Source organism: Struthio camelus, chromosome 14 (assembly GCF_040807025.1).
Source record: "Struthio camelus isolate bStrCam1 chromosome 14, bStrCam1.hap1, whole genome shotgun sequence".
Lineage (NCBI taxonomy): Eukaryota > Metazoa > Chordata > Aves > Struthioniformes > Struthionidae > Struthio > Struthio camelus.
In genome coordinates this window covers 2976084-2999286 of record NC_090955.1, presented here as the reverse complement: position 1 = coordinate 2999286, position 23203 = coordinate 2976084, and positions in this window count along the sequence as shown.

Genomic DNA, 23203 nt, shown 5'->3' with positions numbered 1-23203 from the left:
CATATCAAGCTGCTGAACTAGGCCATTTTCTTACACAGGTTCCACGTTTTGCTGAAACTGAGAAAGCCGAAGCAGCTCTCAGTTTTGTTTGTGCCTCTGCTTTGTAAGCCAGCACCCACCGAGCAGTCTAGCGTTGGAGAGCTAGGACCCCACTGTCCTCACCAGCACTGGAGCTCAGCTCACCGACCAGATGTGGAGAAGCTACTAGCGCTGAGGCCAAAACCTGTCTTAACCTCCTGAATTTGTTCTGTATGTTCTGGCAATGGGAAAAGACAAAACTATGCTCTAAACTCCATTATCTTGGTAGCTGTATGCCTTCTTCACCCGGGGACATCCTCCTGCCTCAGCAGAATGCATCTACCTTCGGGGGAACTGCAAAGTGTGGCAAAGCATGGTCATTTGGATTACAGTTATCCCCACCAAACATAATAAATGGTGATGACACCTTTTATTGGATAAACTTCCATACAGGTATTTTGACAGTGCCTGTGTTATTTTGGTAAACATCTAAAGAGGCAGATTTCTGGACTCTCAGTTAACTGTAATGTGAACGTGTCCAATGATTTGGAATAAACCAAAAGACTGAAAGTTAGTGACTTCTGGGGCAAAAAAATCCCAATGATAGTCCTTGAAAAGTGACCGCTTCCTTTAAAAGATGCTGCGAGTCAGATTCTGCACCCTCCGTCACCCTGAACTGTGCTTTGTGTCGTCCCAGAAACGCCTAGGTCAGAACTTATCCCTAATGTGCTACCTACAGTTAGGGATTTCACCTCCAGATGTGATGCTGGTGCACTCTCTACAGTTCTGATATCCAGTTATTAAAAAAAGAAAAAGAGAGAGAGAGAGAGAGAGAGAAAACTGGAAAAAGTGCAGGAATCTGGCACAACATTGACATTGTGGCTGGAGACTGCACCTTACAATTAAAGACAGAAAAGCTTGAAACTGGTTAGCGTGGCTCTATGTGCAAAGAATGAGATGTCTTCACTTCAAAGGGAGTATTTTCATGGAGAAAACACAGCATGAAGGAATAACAGGAAATAATATCTGAAGCTATTGTAAAACAGATGAATTCCAACCAAAAATAAAGCATAAAATATATCTTAATGCTAGAAATAACAAACTACTAGAAAACAGAGGGTTGTTCGTCTTTTGATGTCTTCAAATGAAGGCTGCATACCTTTCTTTAAGGTCTGTTTTAGTCAAATATAAATTACTATAGTCAATACAAGGGCAGGAGGCAGAAATTTAATACCTGTAATATAGGAGAGGTCAGAATAGATGATCAGATGCCCCTTCCTGGCCTTAAGCTCTAGGAATTGTTTATATAAACACATGGCTTTTATGTTTAGTCACAAATGAAAGAGAAAGGACTTGCCGTTTATTTGTTTGATATTCCTAAAGAGCTAGATATTCAAGGAAAATTTGTAAAACCTATTAAAACTCGAGGAAGAAAGCAGGGGTCAAGGAAGCAACACCAAAAAGCAATAAAATAAAGTAAGAATTAAATTACTGAAAGTAATTTCTACTTCTCAAGAACTGATGTAACAACAAAATCGCATTCTGATAACACATCTTCATCTTTCTTTTCTTTTTGATTTATTAATCTAAATGAGTAAATGCTTGGAATTTGGTCCAGATAAGAATTTCAAGCCAAGGAAACCTCAGGTCATCTAGATCAGTGGCTTTCACCTGTGACGTGCGCATACCCAAGGAGATGTGGAATACAACCGCAGGTGGTCCAGAAACATGAGAAACCTGCCAAATTCCTTTCAACCTTCTCTCCTGCGCTACTCCTACTTCCCGTCTCTTTCTTCTTGTCTTCTCCATTTCCTACACACAACTGTCTCTTCTCTAACAATTACAAAGTCTGTAATTACTCTGAATCGACGAGGACAAGTAGGAACAAAAGCTGCAGTACAGCAGGAGACATGTCCTCTTTGGCAGAGGTGGCCTCTGCTCTCTTGCTCCTATGCAAGGGACAAGCCTGTGCCATGGCGGAGAGAGGAGACTCCCCGTGGGGAGCTCACAGGCTAGAAACGGAGATGCCACAGTACAGAGAGGATGTGTTAGGCTTGCATTAGGGCTCTAGTTCACAAATGGGCAAAACAGGCAGGTTTATGATCCAGTCTGACAAGGTTCATGGGGCTAGGATATCTTTCAGAAGGAAAAAAGGTTTAAGGTTAATCTGAAAAATGGACTTCAAGTTGGGTTTACAGTTTCAAAAAGAAAGAGTGGACTAGCTTGTTTTATTGGTTTATACTGGAAAGCCTGCAGGGGTGCAAGACTAAGATATGTGCTGCTACTCTGATTGACAAATGGTTCGTATTTCCTCCTGAGTTGAGGTTACACCAACAGTTCATTTACCGTGGGATTGGGTTTCAAAATGAAGAGCACGAAAGGACAGTTCTCCAGGGCTCCTGGAAGACCTGTAAAATGTGTGCCAAGATCCTCTGATGAATCAACTTCTTGAGCACCTCATTTCTCTGAAAATTAATCTAATATCTGCACCAAACCTGGTCTTAAAAACAGCCAAGGGAGCCATCACTATCATCTGATAAGTAATTATAAGCCTTTCATCCCTAGCAAGGATTTACAGGATCAAGAATAAAATGGGTTCCTGAGGATGCTGCTCTGAACCTTCACCCCAAATCTAACCTTAGACCAACAATAGCACAATGATTACAGCTAACACAAAATTCAATGTAAGCTTTTTGTCTTTAGGGACACAGGATCTAACCTTAACTGAAGGCCTTCTATGTTCTGCCAATAAACTGGTTTCTAATCATAGAGCTCTGATGATAGTATTGTCCTCAACACAGACATCCTGCAGAACTAATCATAAGCCGCTGGCCCACATGAATATCAGCCCTCATCCTACTTCTCTGAATCTTCACCCATCAACCTACATCTTCAGTCCTTTGATTTGTTAACCAGAAACCCAATCCCCACCTGAACTGCAGAACTGCCTTAGAGCTCAGGTTTCACTGTAAGTGGCTCAGCTGTAGCCCAGTCCCTGCCGCGCTCCTGCAACCCCACCGGAGTTGACAAATAGCACAAGGCTTTCTCCCTCTTCTTCTGGTACCTCACCATGACTCTCTCCAAAGCTTCACGGTGGTCCACTGGGTCCCTCCGTGTCTTCTAACATATTTTAAGACAATTCTTCTTGTGGGCACCACAAGCTTGTCATAGCTCCTTGGACTCTGAGGAATCAAGCTTTTCTGCTCTCCGTTTTCTGAAGCCTGACTCAAACCTAACCAAAGCTGTAACCCTCTGACCCATACTCATTTCAGAACCTTGTGGCCCTTGAAAGAACCAATAATATGTGTGCCCATCTATATGGGATCTTTTCTAAAAGAAATACATAAGAATTCACAGAACACTCTTCCAACAACTGTTTTTTATTCTTTGTGATATTTTTATAACCTGCATCTCAGCTGCCTTTCTAGTAGTACATCATCCCATATATGAACAGAGAAGAGAAAAGAATAAAATACTCAAACAGATGCTGACACTACCCAGATGAATGATTTCAATGTTAATACAAAAATCTTTAAAACAATCATGGGACTAATAGAGGATTATCAACCCAGGAAAGAGAGATTTAATGTGTGCAGGTAAAAGCAACTTTTTTTCTGAGCAGTACATACTAATCTGAGCTTCTACAGGTCTAACATTAATGGATATTTCTTATTGCAGGCATGATGGAGACTATATGTCTTAGATTTTGATATCTAAAACTAATTCATATAAGTGTCATCATTTTTGGTCCCCTAACTAATTTAATCTGAGTTCAGATTCAGTAATTAATCTTTTTTAATCAGATGCTGAAAGCTAAATAGGCAACCAAGTAGTATAACTTAACTCATACGGACTCCAAAGAAGCAAGGACCAAGCCCTTGCCGCTGGCCTGGCGGCTCCAGAAGGAACTCGAAACACAACGCGGCTGGGAAGCACAGGGCTGAGCTCCTTCCAGCCTCCTGGTTCTCCCCCACCCAGAACTTCAGAAAGATTATCACTCTCAGCTTTTCTGTAACTCATTTTCCTTTTCTTTCTTCAGATCACCTACAAAGCCTAGACAGAGATCCAGGATACATATGTGTTTCTTCTCCAAAGGGTGCAATTTTTTTGTCTCTTTACCACCTTTCCCCAGTCAAGTGCAAAACTAATCGCCCGTGATTTGCTCATTATTCCAATACAAAGTCAGGGGGAGAATTACTGTCAGGGAGTTCAATGGGCTTCTGTTAGATGCCAGAGAGAAAGGATTTCATTAAAACAGGAGGGATGGTGTTATCAGCGGAGGAAGGAGGCTTGGACAAAGGAAGTGCTCTGCCACGGCACAGCCCTGCCATTAACACTCCAGCTGCATCCCAGCTCAATGCCAAATAAGTTTCTTCATCAAAATACACTGGCAGACAACGGCTCCGAGGAATTATCTGAGCACCACAGAACAGCGTTAGGCATAAGGGAAGTCCCCCTTGCTGTGTATTTTAACGAGGGCTCAGAATTAGGAAAATGCTTTTGATTCTTGGCTACTGTCAATCAATGACTGACACAATTATAATGGTACCAAAGATAGCATGTGGTCCCCCATAAGAATTATAAAGATTGATTTTTACCTAACAGCACAGCAATAAATATAATATGGACCTCATACTCAAGGACACCTTATTAACTAGCTAGTCTATTCAGCATTAAAACAGATGAAATTGCACTGAAATAGAAATGTAATCTCCACAGATTTCCTCCTTCCCTCCAAAATGTCTAGCTCAACATTGATTTTTTCATGTTGAACAAAAATATTGTGAGGCTGAGGTGAGATAGGTGGATTCATTTTGAGTCCTTTCCTGCTGAAAAAAAGTCCTAGAAACAAGGTGAGAGAGCCCGACAGATGCAGACCCGGGACTAAGCCAGACCATTTGCAGTAGCTTCGCTCCTCTGCAGCACAGCTCCCTCCTGACTTTCCTCCAAACCTCCACACGCACAGCTAAGGCGCAGGAGGGGTTTTGGTAAACCCGCCTCTGAGGGGGCAGCAAATTTCAATGCAGGCATGGGCAGGAATTTGCAAACTTGGATTTTTGTTGCGATTGTTCCTCTGAGCCATCACGTGGACATGAGCAAACAATTTTGCCCTGTGCCTGTGGCCTGTCCTCCTCTCCTCATCGTCACAGCCTCTGCCATAGGCTGATTCTCCTGAGAGAAGGAATAACCCTTAAAACACCTGGAGAGACAGTCAGATGAAGATTCCCAGGGTCTGCACCCAAGAAACCCCATGCAAAAGACGTAGCACAATATTTAACATCATCGTTGCGCTATTCTGATATCAGCACTGAGAAAGTTTCAGGGGATGTAACTTGTCACTGCTGGTGAAACAGCACGGATTATATATCATATAATAACATATATCATTGTGCAAAGCTGGTTCAAAGTGAAGGTACGATGCACTCTGCACTCCTATTTTCCTTTTGCACTGTGCAAACGTTCAGGGTTACTCAAGGCAAAAGACAGTGGAGAGTGAGGCCCGAGCAGTCAGAAATCATCTCCTCGACTCTGCAGCTTCAGCTGCTGCAAATCTTCTACCAGCCAGAAGCAATCACAGACTAATTTCAGTGAGATAGGTCCCCAGGCTTTTCTTATTATTTTTTATACTCCAGTGAGTAAATTCATCAGGAAAAAAAGCCCTAGAAGGCAGCACACATTTCTAACCTGAGGAGTGAGAACGTGGAGCGTTCGGAAGAGCAGCATACAACCGGAGGGAAAAGGGTCTGCAGGCCAAACGCAGACAAGCAGCCTCAATACCAGGCAAGGGTCTTCTCACGGTATCCCAAACTGGCCTGCAGGATCTCAACCAGCATTTACCTAATTTTGCAATTTCAATCACTGCACATTCTAGCCTAGGCAAAGCCCTTGTTATTATTCATACACAAACATATAGGCGTTCGCTGATATACTACAGTTACCACTGAGCCAACAGAAACAACTGGGTAAGAAATACTATCATGAATTTCGCTATTGCTCTTCCAGCTATGTTTCAACCACAGACCGAGCTGTGAAAGACTCTGTCCCGCTAGAAATTCCCTGCACCATCCAGTCCCCCTGCCCAGCCTTAAATGTAAGGGCTTAAGCAAGCTAGACAGGCACGTTTTGCGTATGCTCCCTGTCTGAGGAAGAGTCGACTTGCGGCGTGGTTAAGGATTTTTTACCTCTCATGAATACTACCTGCAAAAAGTAGTTATGCCGTTTTCCTGTGGAACACACTGAAAGAGAGCCCCTGTTCACCACCATGGACAGGCTTTATTTTAAGTAAGGCGATTCTCTCTTTTGTCATTGGATTGGAGTCTTAACATATTTCTTTCGCAAATGTCCCCAAAATGAGATCATAATTTATTATTCTCCTCTACATACATTTTGTTCTCATTATCTTTCCAACTATTTAACTGCTGTGAAAAGTTTAAGAAGTAAAAAAGTAAAGAATATCTCCATAGGTAAAAACCTTGAGCCAGTTTCAACTTCAACATACATTAGGGGAGCTTGTTTTTCATTCATCACTTCTGGTGACATTTCAAGCTTTGCTACAAATCGATCAGCGTTTCCGAAAGCATTTGAAGAAGCAGGAAACTATAGTCAATAGAAATTCTACACCATCTATCCTTCTTGCTATTTTGCTCATTTTGATGAGAAATGTTGCAAAGCTTATTTTAAAAGAAGCAAAGTTTTATTTGAAGTTTCAGAACAGATAAAGGATATCTATACAATGTTTCAACACCACAATAAGCTTTAGCACCTTAAATGAATTTATTTGATAATGAATTTGGTTAAGCGTTTAAAAAACGAGAGCTTGTAGTAACCTGTAACGAAAAACGTTTAATGCTGCGTAACAGTACGCGTGCACCCGGCGAAGCCGCCCTGGCTTGACGGCCCATGAGGCTGCGCGGACAGGTCCGGTCACTCTTGCACTTTATGTTCATCAAGGAAGTTTCTCCTGGGTTGTGTCAATGCTAGGAAGTGTACATACAAATGAAAGAAATATATACTACTGTATAAAACTTCCTTTGGGGACAGAGAGCGGCGTTTTGTTAAGGGTGACACTGAAAATATTTTTCTGGATGCTCTTCTAGCCAAACGCTCCGGCTAATTTATTTTAGTGCCCCAGGAAGGATCCCTCCGGGCTCTGGCAGACGGGTTGGTACCCACCAGCGGTGCCCTCGCAATGGTCCCCGCACACCAACCTGCCCGCGTGCGTTGTGTCCTTCGAGCGGGCCCGGCCGCGGTGGCGGGTGTCCCGCGACGGGTGGCGCCGGCAAGGGCAGCCCGGGGCTTCGCCCTCGGCCCGCATCCCAGCAGCACCTCCACGCCAAACGGTCGCTCTGGCTCTCACCGCCAACCATCCCGATGCAGCAGCGCGCCAGCTGCAGGCGACCGGCCGCCTCCAACGCCCTCCTCCAGGACTTCAGCCCTTACCTCCGCTCGCAGGCCCACGGCTATCGCCGTCCCTGGCCGCCCCCTCTCACCACCGCACGCTGGAATCGCGGCGAAAGCAAACACCTCCGCATCCCGAAGCAAGCCCGAAGACAGGGAACGGCTGCAGATAAACGGTTATCTCCATCGGCACACGCCGCGCGGCCCGCGCTCTCTCCTCTGCCACCGTAACTGCCGGTCTTTGTGTGGGAAACGCACCGGGATCAAGCACCAGCCCAGCGCGGGGAGCGAGCTGTGAGGGGCAACGGGCAGAAAGGAAGAACGCGCCTAGCGAGCCTGCCCACGGCGAGCCTCGCGCGAGCCCCCCTGCTGCCCCGCGCCCTGAGCCCGCGTCTGCCGCGGCTCGCCGCAAGCTGCACAGCCTCCGCTCGGAGGCTTATTAGCCCTTTCGATAGGAAACAGCTCGTGATTTCCCCACTTTAACGCAGCCGGTAAGCGGTACCCCAGCGACCCGGCTCCCGTTGCTCACGTCCCCACCCGAGATGCTCTGCGAGGAGGAGAAACGGAGCCACGTATCCATCGATAATTCCCAACTCGCGGCCTGTCACTTTTGGTTACCATTATGCCAAATGACGAGGAAAATATGAGCCTCTGAGTAACATTATTCTCTATCTCGGCTCGCGCCCGGAGTCTGGGGAGTACAGCGGAGGTTTCAAAGGAGAGCGCTTTCCGCGAACGATAAGCATCCCTTTCTAATTTCCCATTTGCTGCCGTTCTTCAGAGCACAGACGAGAGATAAAGCTTTCTTCAGCCCTCAGCTGATGATCGATAATGAAGTATAAAGTGACACAAGGTCATACATAATGATGCTTTAAGTTGGAAAACGGGAAAGCTATGTTCATATCATTTTACATTGCCTTCCTAGCCCTGTGGCAGCTTCTTCAGCCGCTGCCGTGCGAATGGTTTAAAGAAACGGCAGCAGAAGCGAGTGCAGGTAGCCGTTAGTGTGAAAATCCGGAAGAGCCAGTTCTGCTGTAAGCCTTCCTTAAACTGCCTAAATATATGCTCTTATGTCCTAAGTTGTCTTTTTTCCTTATTCAAACTCAGCTGAGACAGAAATGCACAGTTCCGGCGGGGAATCTCATTAATCTTCCTGGTCATACCAGTCCATTCATGATGTATGGTATGATGTTAATCTGGAATGAATTTGACATTTAAATTGTTTTGTAAGTATATCTCTTAGAAGAGATGTAAGACTGAAGACCTCAAAGAACCCAAATGGTCCTAACGAACGTATAAATGCTCTTCAACAGGGTATGCAATGTTAAAGCTCCTGGTCTCTCCTGATTTGAACTAGTTACATGCTGCCTACCTAAATTCTCTCTGTAGCTTCACCTGCATAGATACTTTCTTCCTGTCCTGTCCTAAAAATACTTTTTATTGTCCTTATGTGATGTTAATCTACTGCTGCATCCAAGCCCAGACCTAATTTGTAGCTATCATTTTATCTCAGAGAGGTGTTCACACTGCTAGATTAAGAACTTAGGATGAAATTCAAATTTTTAATGTAAATTAGGCTACACAGCAGAGATGAAAAATCTCAGTAATTATTAAAAGCTCCTTTTTAGAAGAAACCAATGCCCGAATTCAGCTATCGAAATTTAGACTCAATGACATCATACATTTGGTTAAATGAGGTGAGGAATAAATCTAACGGATCATGTTTTGAATACTTTGTCGGGTTTCATTTTAAATAGTGAGAGGAAGTGAGGTTTTTCTCTGCTACCATTAGCAGACTGTTTTTCAGCCGACATGTGGAAGGACAGAAATGGGGCTGCACCTCGCCAAGACTGCTTCTCAAAATAACTCAGCGCTCCTCCGACACGGTAAGGTCAAGGCACGTAATCCCACGCGAGCAGCTCCACCACCATCAGTGGCTGAAGCATGTATTAGAGCCAGGCAGATTCTTAGCTTCTTTGCTAGACCCGAGCCCAAATTAAAAAACCCTCCACAGACGCCTTTAGCAAGCTCCTGCTTGTCTTTGTCGTTTCATCAGACCTATTGCTGTTCCAAATTATGTACGTACTTTTTTGATTATGTAGGAAACAGCTTGTTTGATCCATTTGCCCTACATTTCTGTTTGTGAATTATTGTGAGAGATTCATCTCTTTCCTGAGCTTATTAGAAATTATCTGCCAGATATAACTGCAGTAAATAAAACTTTCTCTGGAGCGCAGGCTTGTACAGTTCAAAACAAACGCTCGCAATTACTGCGCTTCTGGAGCCTGAGCCCAGAAGAGGAAGAACACAAGTGAAGGAAATTAGTCTGGGGTTTCTAAAGGGCCCTGAGGGGTCTAAGCGCCTCTGGTCCCTGGGTCACCTAAACCCCTAAGGGCGTTTTGAAAAACCCTGCTTTACTTTAAACTTCTTTTCTGGCCCCGAGAACAAAGTCGTGACCGAGCTGTGCCGTGGGGCTCCCTAACCCTTTCCCACGCTCGCTCAGGCTCGCCGGCACAGCACAGCCTGCTCTTGCAGCAGCCAGCGGCGCTCCCCCGTCTCGGCACGCTGCTCAGCGGAAACGCGCCTCTGCTTGGTTAAGGCCATTTGATGCTTCCCCAGTACAGCAAAGCTGTGATATTTTCCTTTGAAATCACTACGTTCTGTAATATCTTGAACTGTCTTTGACACAATCTTAAATCACGCACCTTCCCCTGAAAGCACAATGCCTTTTGTACCTGCGGACACCTCTGTCCAAGACGGACTTAAAAAACGTTCAAGTTGTATATAAAGCCTGCGTACAAGCTGCAGGGCTGCGGGGCAGGAGCCAGGCCGAAAGCACGTTCCTCCAGCAGCAGGCTAGCTACCGCTCCCAGGGGAGCCTCCACCGGAGCGTCTGTGTTTCAAGTACGGACAGACAGCTGCAGGGCTGCCACCGTAAAGGTGAGTTCGTAGGGGACAGACAAGTGGAGAAGCCGAGGACTTGCGAGAGTTACCTCTGCTTGGGGAAGACGGCTAATCTGTGGGCCTGAAACTCCAACAACGTCCTGGCTTCCTACCTGCTCAGTCCATAAAGAGAAGTAAAAGTGTGGGCTGAACACACCAGGAAGACAGAAACACAAGCAGAAAGCTCATGTGCTGTTTTTCCACTTACTCTGTGGATTGCTTTGAGAATTCATTAATTATTAACAAGCTCTCTTAAATAGGGGCTGTGTGAGTGAGTGTGCAAAACCAGGGAATAGCTTCTGTATAGTAATGAGTAGTATTGAAAATCCAGCCTTTCTGGTTAACAAACAGGTTCAGACTGTCTGCCGTTCATAAATCCGTTTACTCCTGTCAGCTTCTATATTTGTTTTCCAGTGCGATTTTAATGAAAATACGGAAAGAAAGGGTACTGAAGAGCATAGACCCTTAAGGACATATCTGAGCTACCCTCTAACAACAATCCTTTGTACAACCCCATGTGATGAACCAGGCTTCAAAGTAACCTACACAACGATCGCAATTAGAGAGCTTCCCATCTCCGGGATGTAATGAAGATAACACTGGTAACATAAACTTCCTGCAGAGAGAAAGCGTTTGTGTACCCAGGATCAGAGGGATGCAGAAGAGCTTGAAACGCACCGTCCCCCATGAGAGCAGGTCACAGCATCGTGATTGACAGTTCTGGTGCCAAGAAAACAGCAAAAGTACAGCAAAACAGGCTTCATTTTGTTGGCGTATATTGTAACTATGGGTACAATAAACAGGTTTAATGTCTTTTGTTCAATTTTCTCACTCACTGGTTTTCCTCCTAAGATATTACACACCACAGCCAAGATCAGAGACTCCCACAACAAAGAGCTAGACACAGACTCAAATATTTTCATCTTCAGACTGAAATGCTTGTCACTTAGAGGCAGGGCCATGGTCTGACGTGCAATAACGTGATCCTATAAAGTAAATCCTAATTTACTGGAGGCAAAATTAACAAGGGATTAGTTGATTATCAGACCTTGCTTTCCTTTAGAACTGCGAGAACGACCCTTGTGCATGGAGACAGGGGCTGATAATAATGAATCTTTCTTATTAAGGAGAAGCTTTGCTTTGAAAACGTGTCCCTGCATTTACCTCAGCACAGTAAAGTAAAATTCACACAAAGAGGAGGGCAACTTCCTACAAGTCATGGTCTGCAATTAAAAAATTCCCCTTTAGTGTTATTTCTAATAAATACTGCTGTTGTATGTGGACTAGAGTGATCGGTAAATACTGGGTGTACTTTAGTGGTTTCCTAAAGAAAAAGCCTCAATACATATCCTACAGCAAGACACATATCTGAGGTTATATATCCCTTTACAAAGATCACAATAATCCTTTTTACATTAAAAAGTAATGAGCTTCATCTCATTTGCAGATTCTTAAGAGCACAGAATCCTATGGGCACTTGGTAGTATGAATGCACAACTCATAAATAGTAAATGAAAATAGAGCTCTCCTACCTTCACACAGAAGCAGGACTGAAAGCTGTGCCATCCCAGAGGGAAATATATTTCTTTCAGGAAGCATTCATTTCAGAAGTTCTAGAAATCCTGCCCATATAAGCCTGTTGGGGGAAGAGAAAGGACTAAAATGGACATCTAAAACGTTTGTTTCACTCTTCCCATCCCAACAAATCGATCTCTCTGCACATGTAATCCTTGCTCATGATCGAGACGTGCCAATGTTCATGGTAAAAACACGTTCAGTAATTTTGATGGGGAAAACCTGCACAAACGTCGTTTCACCAAAAAGCAAATCTGGGAAGCATCTACAGCGAAGTGTACTACAGCAAGTTACTGCAATGTGTGCCTAATGGCAGCTGCAACCAGAGAAACGAGAACTGGAGTACAAAGCTTTGCCAAAAATGTAGTCTTTTCCATTTTTCCCCTCTCTCCCTGTTACACTTGCTCATTTTCTTTTGTAATAAAATCCCCACAGAACACCTAGTCCCTCATTACGGATGTGCGTGTGCTGCCAAAGTTTTCATCCAAGGATGAGGTTAGTGCAATAATGTGCCCAAGACATCAAGAATAAATCTATTTGATTTAAAAAACCCACAACCTTAAAAGAAGGGCCTTTAGAATTGAATAGATATGAAACCAATTAGATTTTATAGGAGCAGGTTCCATAAAAGCCACTCTTACAACCATCTTACGATTCTTCAGGAGAGAGATAATGCTCTAATAAATTCCATTAAACGCCTAAGAATTCCCCAGGAAAGGCAGCGTTTTCACTTACGTTTTGCCGTTCCGCTGGATTTCACTATGGCCTGTGCTCAGGCGTTCCTCACGGCAAACAGCTTCCCAGGAAGCGCCCGGGGCCTTCTGCGTGTTTTCAAAGCAAAGACACAATTTTTTGGAACGGCGCTTTGCCAGACTGCGACAAGCACACGCACCCGGGTGTCTGCCCGCTTCTCCCAAAACGCTCTCGTGGCTACCTACGAGCGAAGGTTACCCTTAGAAATGCTCGAAACTGTGTTTCTTTGCTTTTGCCCCAGTTGTACGTGAACGACCTCACCGCCCGCGCGGACGCCTGAGGGCTCTCGGGGGGCTTCCGGGCCGCGCGCGCGCCCTCCGCTCGCCGGCGCTTCTTCGCTCTCCGCCAACGCCACAGAGGCGAGGGCACGCGCAGCGGGCCCTGTGGGACCCTGAAACGCAAACACCAAAATCACCGGCGAAACGCCGTTTGGGCGCGCGTCCCTCGGGTGGACCCTCTGGACGCCGCGTCCGACCGCCCCAGCCTCGTCCCGTGGCGCCGGGACCGGCTCGCCGCTCGCCCTGGCCAGGCTGCCGCGAAAGCCGGAAGGCGTTTTAGCAGCATCCGCAGGGAAGAACGCGGCCCCGCACGGCTAATGACACGGTGAGCGGCAGCGTGCATACGCTAGTTAGCTAAGACCTGCAGCCCTCAAATGCACGAATAAGTAGCAACGACCTTACTTTGTACAAGAGGAAAACAAGAGGCTGCCCCTCTGCCAATGTAACGGGCCACGCGGTGACAGCGGCGCAAAGCGCCGTCCCAACGGTGCTGCCGCTCAGCAGGCGACACAAGAGCTCCCGTTCCGACAGGAACTGACTTCTGCACAAATTTTTGTTTTCACCGTACAGGTTCGAAGGATTTTTCCTGTGTTTCTGGTCAGTCTGCTGTAAATGCATCCCTAAACGACGAAAAGGTTGGAGGCTTTGCAGAGGCTGCGCTGTTGCTTGGTGCCAACCGCGTGGGACGACTGCAAGCGACCAAGAGCTGCGTGATGCTGACGAACTCGTTATATATTGTATTTTTTCTTATTTTTCTTTCTTACATTTGGTTTTGGTTAATGACGCTCTATGTTCACTTTTATTACTTATTTTTAAGAACAATTTTACAAAGACGTTTCAGCTGTTTCAACAGACCCACTAAGATTAACTTTTTCAACCAAGCTTTCTGTCTAGGAATAAATGTTAGTCTTCCAAAACTCAATTGTTTCAAGTAGCCTGAGCTACATTATCAAGTCCTGAAATCAATATGATTTACTCAGGGCGGAATCTGTTGCTGTTATTACTCATGATCTCCTCCCCAGACATCACTGGGTGTACTGCTAAGTTCATCTTTAAAGGTTCCCATTCAAAATACTCACGCAATAAAATTCCTACAAATTATTCCCCCTCCTCCAAACGCTATGCACTTTGCCATGTCTCATTTTATTATAGCTACTGCAAGCCTTTCCCCTGCACTTTAAGTAAATCCATTCTCAATCTTGTAGTACAAACAGTCTCCAATAGTGTCATGATTAGCCAGCTTCCAGGACTCGCGGGCCCCTTGGAGCGAGAGGATGCAGCTTACCCGATTAGATTTGTACTACAGACAGGAGGAATACTTTAATGTGAAGATCAAGGAAGCAATCATGCACCTGAACATTTCTAGATGCCTTCTGGGCATTCTGGCTCAATTCTACTGCCGAAGCATGTTTGCGAGTTTAGGCAGAGAAAAAACTATGCAAAAATTAAAGCGAAGGGCTAGAGAGCAGGTGCTATCTACCAGGTAATACACAACCGATGTTTATAGCCAGGTATCCGTGGTACCTGCTTCTCGTAACATATTCCACCGTTCTGGGATTCTGGCTATTTGATTAGAAGTAAGATTAGTCATTGATATCAAGACAGGGTATATAAAGAGGTTAGGCCAAGGATGTATTATACTCTGTTGAGTATTGATAAGTTATTTCTATTTATGTAGGACACACAGCACTAACATTGACATGTATAACGTTTTCTGAGCAAATAGAAGGATGTTTCCCTACATAGCATTACACATTACGCATCTGTCCTACACTGTGCTAGCTTTCTCTGCCTCTGGATTTTCACAGTGGTAGGAAATAACAGGGATAAAGGGATTAAAAAGCAATGATTTTCTGTAAAGCCTTATAGGACGTCTGCTATGATCTCAGCTTACTTGCCTCATCTACACCAGTAAAACACTATTGTAGTAGACAGATTTATGGATTAAACGCAGACAAGTGTGTAAAATAAATATTTTGCTTATAGCTTCTACACACCTCAAAATATTCTCTGTGATTATAATAGCTTCTGAAGTCTCTTTTCAGCGGGGTGATTTGCAGTTCAGGAGTTAAACCAGGGGCCTCCTCCCGGCTTCAGGGCAATCCAGGGGTCACGACTGAAGGATGGTGTTTAGCAATTCCAAATAATTGTATCCGGATTTCAAACATGCCGTGCTTTGTCACAGCTGCCATGTAAGGTCAAACCGAATTTAAATTGGATTTATCTCCGTATTAACAGAGCTATAGTTAAGGCCAAGGCACGTGAAATACAGTTCTCAATATTCTTTGTATGTCATCCCAGTCGGAGGAGGGGATTGCTACCAAAATAAACAGGCAAATTTGAGGTTTGTTGATTCTCATTTTACAGAAGAGAAATAGTTTAAGTAGCTTGGCCAAGGCCACGTAGACGTCCATCGCAGACCCAGAAACCGAATCCACACCTCCCGAATCCTAACTCTGCAGCACAACAGCAATGTCGCCCTTCTTTCACGTTCCCTCTTGTGTTCATCACGCGCCAGCAGTTACCAAGCACAGGAACCTGAGAAAGCAGATGTTGCTTTGTCTCAGCACAAAGCCACCACGTGTGACACTTGGAAAACATCCGCCGCTGCACGCTGATGAGCACCAGGAACTGCGCTGCCTGTTTATATTCATAAGGAGCAATCCTCTCCCGTGGAGGCTGCAGAAGCGCAGCCACGTTAACAAGGGGACAGCAGATCTTTCAGGAAACGCTGTTACTGGCATTTTTTGTACCTGCCGCAGCCAATCTGGACACGGGCCCAGTTCGTCAACCCATGTGGCTGCTAAGCGGGGCTGGTGCCCCCTTGCCGGCCCTGCCTCCCGCAGGCAGCAGGAGCAGCGCCCGGCCGCGGCGCGTCGGGCCTCCTTGCCCCTGCGCTGAGGGACGGCGTTCCCGGGACCGCCTCGGCGAAACAGCGTCCTCCGTCGATGCTCGTACCCTGGGTCACCGGGGAGAAGAGCAGAGAGACCCGTGCCCTGTCCCGCTTGCGCATGTGTCCTCCTGCGCATCCGTCACGGACCAGCCCCGCAACCGCCGTCCTCTGCCAGCGCCGTCGCAGGAGCGCGCTCGTCACTGCCGCGTGCCGAGGTGACGCACAGGCGACCTTCCCCACCGGCACCTCGGAATCGCAGCCCGGCTCGGTCCCCAGGGCTTCCTTAATTTGGTCAACACTAGCCTAGCCAAAACTGATGCAGCCTGTTTATTTCTATGCAACTTTTTTCTCTTCGTTTGTCCTAAAGAAGAACGTATAGCCTTACATCCTACCTACAATGAAGTGTTTTAACATTAAAACAATAGGATAAATGATATATGAATTTATAATTCATTTAAGATTATTTATAATAAAAAAAGAAATATCACTGTACCTCTTGTACAAGCCCCCCCCGCACCCCAACACACACACACAGACAACAGCATAATTCATTTAATGCGTAGGGCCCAAAATGTCCATTGTTTCAGGTGTCCATGAGTACAGGATTTTTCTTTCACATCCCTGATGCGCTGAGCAAAACGCAGACTGCTATTTCCAGTGGCCTGGGATTACGCACGACCCTTGGGAGGGAGGGAGCGACCTGTTCCACCTCTCCGCTTTCCAAGCACGCCGAGTACGCTGCCTTCCTCAAAGGCGCCAGACAGACATGTGCACGCTCAGAAGCGCGAAGGCGGCACCACTTTCAGTCTTTCCCACGCAACATCAACACGATGCAGCTCCCGGGCGCAGGCTCCATCTGCACGGTTAATGGGGAACCAGCTGGCCAGGCCAATTCAGTCCAAGCAGCCTCTGCTGAGAGTACCAACATGGGCATCAATGACAAATAACTGCTGCTTCTGAATAGAAACCTGTTTTTTCAGAACAGGATGGAAAACAATAAAGGATTTTTCTTTTTTTGACATGCCACTACACAGCAAACATTACAGTAAAGATTTTGCATCACTACCCACTTGAAAGTGAAAGGGTTCACCTACAGTTCAGAAAACTCCCAAATACTGCAGAGTATTTTCAGAGTACAGGCTCTGAAAGAATGTGATCCTATTAAAAAAAAACCACATCAACTGACATGCTATATTCAGATGTTAATGCGCTGAAATGTTGAAGAAAAATATCTTAGTTTTCACCAAATCACATCCCTTTTGGGATTTCCCTCTAACAGAGCAGGTCTGTAGACCTACAGATGTCAGTTCAATAGCTCAGCAGGTTCACGAGCTTCCAGGCCAACTTTACACTATGGAAATTTCAATAAACACGTTGCAGAAAGAAGACACTTCAGAAGAAATACTGAATTCTTTGAGATGGCCAAAAGACTCTCAGTAGAGAACCAGAGGGAGAAAACGAGGAAAGAGAACATGGTTTTAAGCTGGGCATGCTGAAAGCAGCCGCTGAAACAGATAGGAAGGAATACTTAATTCTGACATTTGGTATCGTGACCAGTCCTGACATCAACCCCAAACTGACTCTGGTCACAGCCGTGTTGCAGACCCAGGTCAGCAGCAGTAACGGGAGTGCGAGTGAGCGCGGCCGGTTGCATCTCCTCTCAGGTACATAAACCCAAAGCAACTCAAACTCAGTTGGAGCAACTGCAGTCAAAGAATGAAACCAGCCCTGTGTGTACTTACAGCAAAGGCTGCATCACTCGTAGTTAAATATAATGCCTCAGCTACTAGACTGGCATTCAAACGCACCGTCCCTTTTGAGTGTCCCTCCGAGCTGCGTCACTGCAACTCTCTGGTGAGAAATGACCATCACGGGTCTCTGCAACAACTGTGCTCTGCACCGCACGTCACCTCGGCACACTTCTTGCGCACTGGTTCTCCGTTGCATGCAAAAGCTAAGACAAGCTCTTCGTTTTGATATTTCCTGCCAGAGTGCCATAATGGTTCTTTCTACGCAAGTCCTTGTGCCACCATTTCATTGTCCCGGTAAAGGAGAGCCGTATGCCAAACGTGCTTGAGACTGCCTAACATGAAATTTTGACCTATCCAGGTCCTTGAGCTAGATGATGAGACTCGAATCTTTCTCCCAAAGGCAGAAAACAATTACGTTATATCCTGTCCATAAGAAACCGCAGAATTCAACTCTGCGTTAGCCTGCCCTCAATTAGTTCCTCCCTATGCAAACACATAGGAAAAAAACCCCAAAGTAATCAAGATATTTCTTCTGCCTGGTAAGAAAAAGTCACCACAAAAATACCCTGACAGACAGACAGGCACACCTGCTGTGGACCTCAGCTCATGCTTCTAAGACTCCTCTGAGGCCTGCGCAGCCCTACACATACCTGAGCTCTAAAGCCAGGCTAGTCGAGAACGGCAACTTTATGGCTGATTGAATACAGTGAATCGTCTCTCGTGTAAGAAGATACAAAAACAAGTTTTCATGCACGTTCCTCCATTAGCACATGATGGGAGTCCAACAGAAGGGCCTTCATGCTCTGTGTGTTACCACTTTTTCTCTTGGAGTAAATACAAATTATAGGCTTGCAACTCAACTTCTCAATTTTCTTCAAGGCATTTCGGCTTTCTAAGAAGCTTTGGGGGTTTCCTGGTAAAATGATGAAATGAGATTAGAGTCCCTCCTCATGAAACATTCACACAAGAGATCATTTGGGAAAAGATACATCAACCAAAAGGAAAAGCTTCACAATTAATAATGCATAAGAGCAGTGGGATGGAATAGTGTGTGAAATGAATGACCTGCTTTAAAAACACTGCTCGGTGTCAGTTTAGCTTCTGATTATAGAATCCCCTACATGAGACACCTCAAAGTATTTGTCTGCCTACATATAAATAACCGGCTATGAAAGGAAGGGTGGACCAAAATAATTGGTGCTACAGAAGAAAAGCTGCTGAAGATGTATTTCTCACGAAAATAATGCAAGTCCAAACAGCAGGTAAAATTATCCTTCTAGGTCAGAACAAAGACTTGAATTCTCAGTATTTGGTACCTTGGTGACTGGTGCAATCGCTGTTCACATCGGGTTGCTTTTTGCAGACTGCATGCACATGATTACATACACACTTTTGCACCTGCAATCACTTACACCATTTGTGCATGCAATTATTATATCCGCATGCATAATTGGGAATGCATTATGCAAATAACCAGTTATTGAGGTAATTGGTCATTGGCTTACACAGTTACTCACTGGTAATTTGCATGTGCAGTTCTGGTAACTTTCTGAATAAATCCAGCACGTTTGTGCAATTCTGAAAATAAATGCACAACCTCTAAAAAAATGGGTGAAAGGAAAACCTCAGAGTGTTCATCTCATTAACTGAAAGTGTCAGCGAAGCTAGAAACCTTTGGCACAAAATGCAGACTGTGATACCTATTTCTCCATGTAAATCACGCATGAGCTTTCAGTAGTAACCCTACTTCTCTTTCCACAATTCCAGCTAACTGCTACCCGTTTTTACAGGCTTATTTCAGTCCCGTGTTGGCTAGGAGCAATTGCTGTAGCGACACAGGGCAACAGGCTTTCACCTGCCCTGCAGCAAGTATCTTTTGTTCGGTGCAGTGCCCCTTCTACCTGACGCTCCCACTGGCACCACTTCCCACTTTTTCTTCACAGAAAGCCGGAGCGGAGTCCCCCAGCACAGCTCGCAGCGACGGATTATGCACGCGCTCACAAAGTGAAGCAGCTTAATGGCGGGGTGGCTATTTCAGAGAAAAAATGCAGTGACATGCATGACAGCGGCAGAGAGCTGTATTGTTTCACTATTATTCAACATTCAGTCATTTAGGCTCTTTCAAAAGTGTTAAAGACCTGGTTCCCGACAGGCCAGGCACTGTACAAATATAAACCAGCAAGCAGGTCTCCGTCCCAAAGAGCTGCACGGCGAACAGGGACGGGGTGCGGAAGGGGGCAGTGAACAAGCAGAGCGAACAGCGTGACGGCAACAAACATCAAACTGGTTTCCCAACGCTTTTGGAGGTGGAAACAACCAGGAAAGCAGTGAAGAGTGAAGCTGGCGTAAAGAAGATGAAGGAGGAAGGGGACAAGGCAAGAGGGCCTGGAAGGAGAGGCAACCGGAACAAAGCAGCAAGATGCAATCAAAAAAGACAAAGTTCAGTCAAAATGGTAGGAAATCTCACGTTTTTCTTGCTGTGATTTTCTGCTGCAAGGCCACGTGGGCAGGAGGATTTGGGAGGAGGATTCAGCCCTGCCTGAGTACGGCTGGCTGGGAAGGCTTTGCAGAGCTTCTGCCTCAAACCGTTGGGGGGAGAGGACCCAAGGAGGGAAAGCGGCTCCCCTAACACTTTATTTCAAACCTTCCCCTTAGTCCAACCGGCCCTGCAAGAGCTGCTTCTGTTGCTCTTGCTGTCAATCAGACACAGTATCAGGCTGGGGAAAAACCAAACTTCTACTGTCTCTACACACAAAAATCCTTATTTGTAGTCCACGGGAGTGAAAGCTTTTCTTGAATTCCCATCTCAACAGTATTCTCAATCCCAATGCTTTAATGTTGTGAAGAACACCCAGAAGCAAAGACATCAGCTTAAGACTGTAAAGTTTTAATACTTATGACATTTTGACTCCTTTTTGCTTGCCATTTAGGTTTTAGGTCCATTGGGTTTAGGACTTTCAAGCTTTTCTATGCAATCAGAAGGTCAGAAGGAATGAAACTTTTTTTTTTTTTTTAATGAAAGCCGCCGTTTTCTTATCGCAGCAGCACTCCAGAAGCTGGAATTTAAAGAAAGGCATCAACTACCACCCATTTACCGCTTGGCCGCCGGATGATCGCTGGCTGCAGGGGACGAGCCGTGTGCAGTTGGTCCTAATGGACCTACCTACTAACGACCCACTCCTGCAGCAAGACAAACTTCAGGGAGCGCAGTATGAAAGCTCAGCATATGGCAAGTATTGAAAGGGGACGGTTACACCTGACAACTCTCACTTCCCTGGGCAGGTAACACACGCCAGCGCAGGGATGCGCTTGGCAAGCAAAGCCAGCAGGAGCACGCGGCAGCCAGCCTGGCTTCCTTTCCCGTTTGAAGATGAAAGCTCCGGTTTAAGTTTATTTGTGACCATTTTGCAAGTTCCTCAGGCATTCTGGCAGACATACGGATGGGCCTGTTGTGCATGTAATTTAAAATAGCGAAAGACTGGAACAGAGACAGCATTGTCTGCAACGATAGGCAAGTGTTTGCTGCTCATGAGAATTAAATATGGAAAATACCTCTCTCCTAGCAAGCTTCTTACAAACCTGCAGCTCTCTTCTATTGTTGCATAAACCCAAGAAGTGTTCGGCAGCACTCCTAAGAACACAGACAAGCCTCATTATCAATGACATTGTCACCTGCGTTTGAAAAATAAAGCGTAAACCGTTCCATCAAAGCACTCGCACAAGTTAAGACGGCGCCTACCCTTCTCTGTGGGTAGCAAAAGCAATTTTTGCAAAAAGCTGCGTAATGATTGCACGCACCTAATACGTTGTGAAAGAATGATGAACCTGCTCCACTGAGAAAGGGAAAATAAATTCCCTGCCCCCAAAGAGTGAAGCACTGAAACCACTGACAACACAGAGGATTTTCCAAGATGCTTCAGCTCTTATATCCTTTCTGCATCAGTAGAGATAGAAGGAAAAGTAACATCTAGGCTGAGGAGAATTCAGGCAGCTGTGGAAGGCAAAGCAGCGTTTTGGGGGACATGTATGAGCTCCTTCCGAAAATTCAATTTCCTTGCATATGACAAACTTCACTTTTCGTGTTATCCAAATGACCTATTGGACTTTCAGAAAAGAATCGCTGCCTCAAAAGCAAATTGGAGGCATTAACTGAAGACCATATTTGCCATGCATTTAACTTGTTGTTAACTCATCTGAAGAGAGGGCTCCTTGCTATAAATTGTTAAACCAATTTTTAAAACCATTTCTTGAGAAGGTATCATTTTCTCATTTCCGACAGCACTCTAGGCAAAGGCAAGGAAGGTAACTCGCCTCGGACAGCCTTCCCTTTCATCCAGGCTGCAGTCGGCAAATTCTACCTACATGATTTCAACGGCCTCACACATAGCAGGAGGGTAAAATTCATCCCTTTATTTGCAGGTTGCTTCTTTTGAGCGTTTTTTGTGTGCTCCTCAGTGATGTTAAGCCAGTGAGATGATGAACGGAGAGTTTCCATTAACTTGTGTTAATAACAGGCACGGGGACCGCTGCTATACAGCACTTTCTCACAACTTCAGCTGATTAAACAAATAACAAAAAATAATAAAGATTCAGAAGCAGGGAGAAAAGCTGGCTTTTCCAACGCTGCCAAAACTTCCGTTGGCCTTTGGCATCCCAATCTAGCCAGAAACTGCTTGACTAATACAGACTAACCACTCCTAAAAAATCAAGTGTGGCCTCAGAGCACAGAAGCCAAGCGCTCAGCAAGGCGAGACCCGCTCGAGGCACGCTGATTTTTGTGGAGGGCACACGTCTGCCGGCTTCCACGTACCTGCCGGCCCCCCGGCGTCGAGGGGCCCCGGGCGAGCACTCACTGCCTGCCGCTGAGGGCAGCGCCGGACGCTTTCTGCCGGGAGATCTGGACACAGAGGTTTACAGCCCGACGACGCTCGGTGGCAGGAACCTCGACCAACGCACGGGCGATTTCTGCCAGGGAAACGGGAGGAGGCAGAGGTCAGGCCCTTACTGCAGCAGAGCCCTGCTGGAGGGCGCAGCACTTCTGCTTCCTGCGCAGGGTCCCCGTCGGGCAGGAGGATTTGCCTCCCGATAGAGGACAGGAGACGAATCGTGGCACCTTCTGGCAATGCTTTAATTCTTGAAGGCCACTACAACACACCACACTTTCGTGTGCCGTCCTTATCCTTTGTGTCACTTTTAATAATGTCTGCAAAATGTTTAAAAACAGGAGTCAAATGATAGTAGGCTCGGTAGAAAGCTAACCAGCATTATTCAACGATGGGTCTGCACTGAGCCTTAGGATACAGGCATTATGCGTAACAATGATGACATTCTTCTCCATCATGCCAGCAAAACCAGCCTCCACCAGGCACATCAGTCATGCCGCACCTTCTCGGCTGCATAAATAATTTCCAGCAGCTCCTGGAAGGGGGCTGCGAATCGGCAATCCTCCAGGAGCTGTTAACACTGAAACCTACTGATGAACTCAGGCTCAACACAGGCGCCCGCATCAAAGCGAGGAAGCAGGGCTGAGGCTGCGCCCTGCAGGCGGGCAGCGCCTCGTCTTAAACTGGGGAGAGGCGACGGTGCGGGGGGGG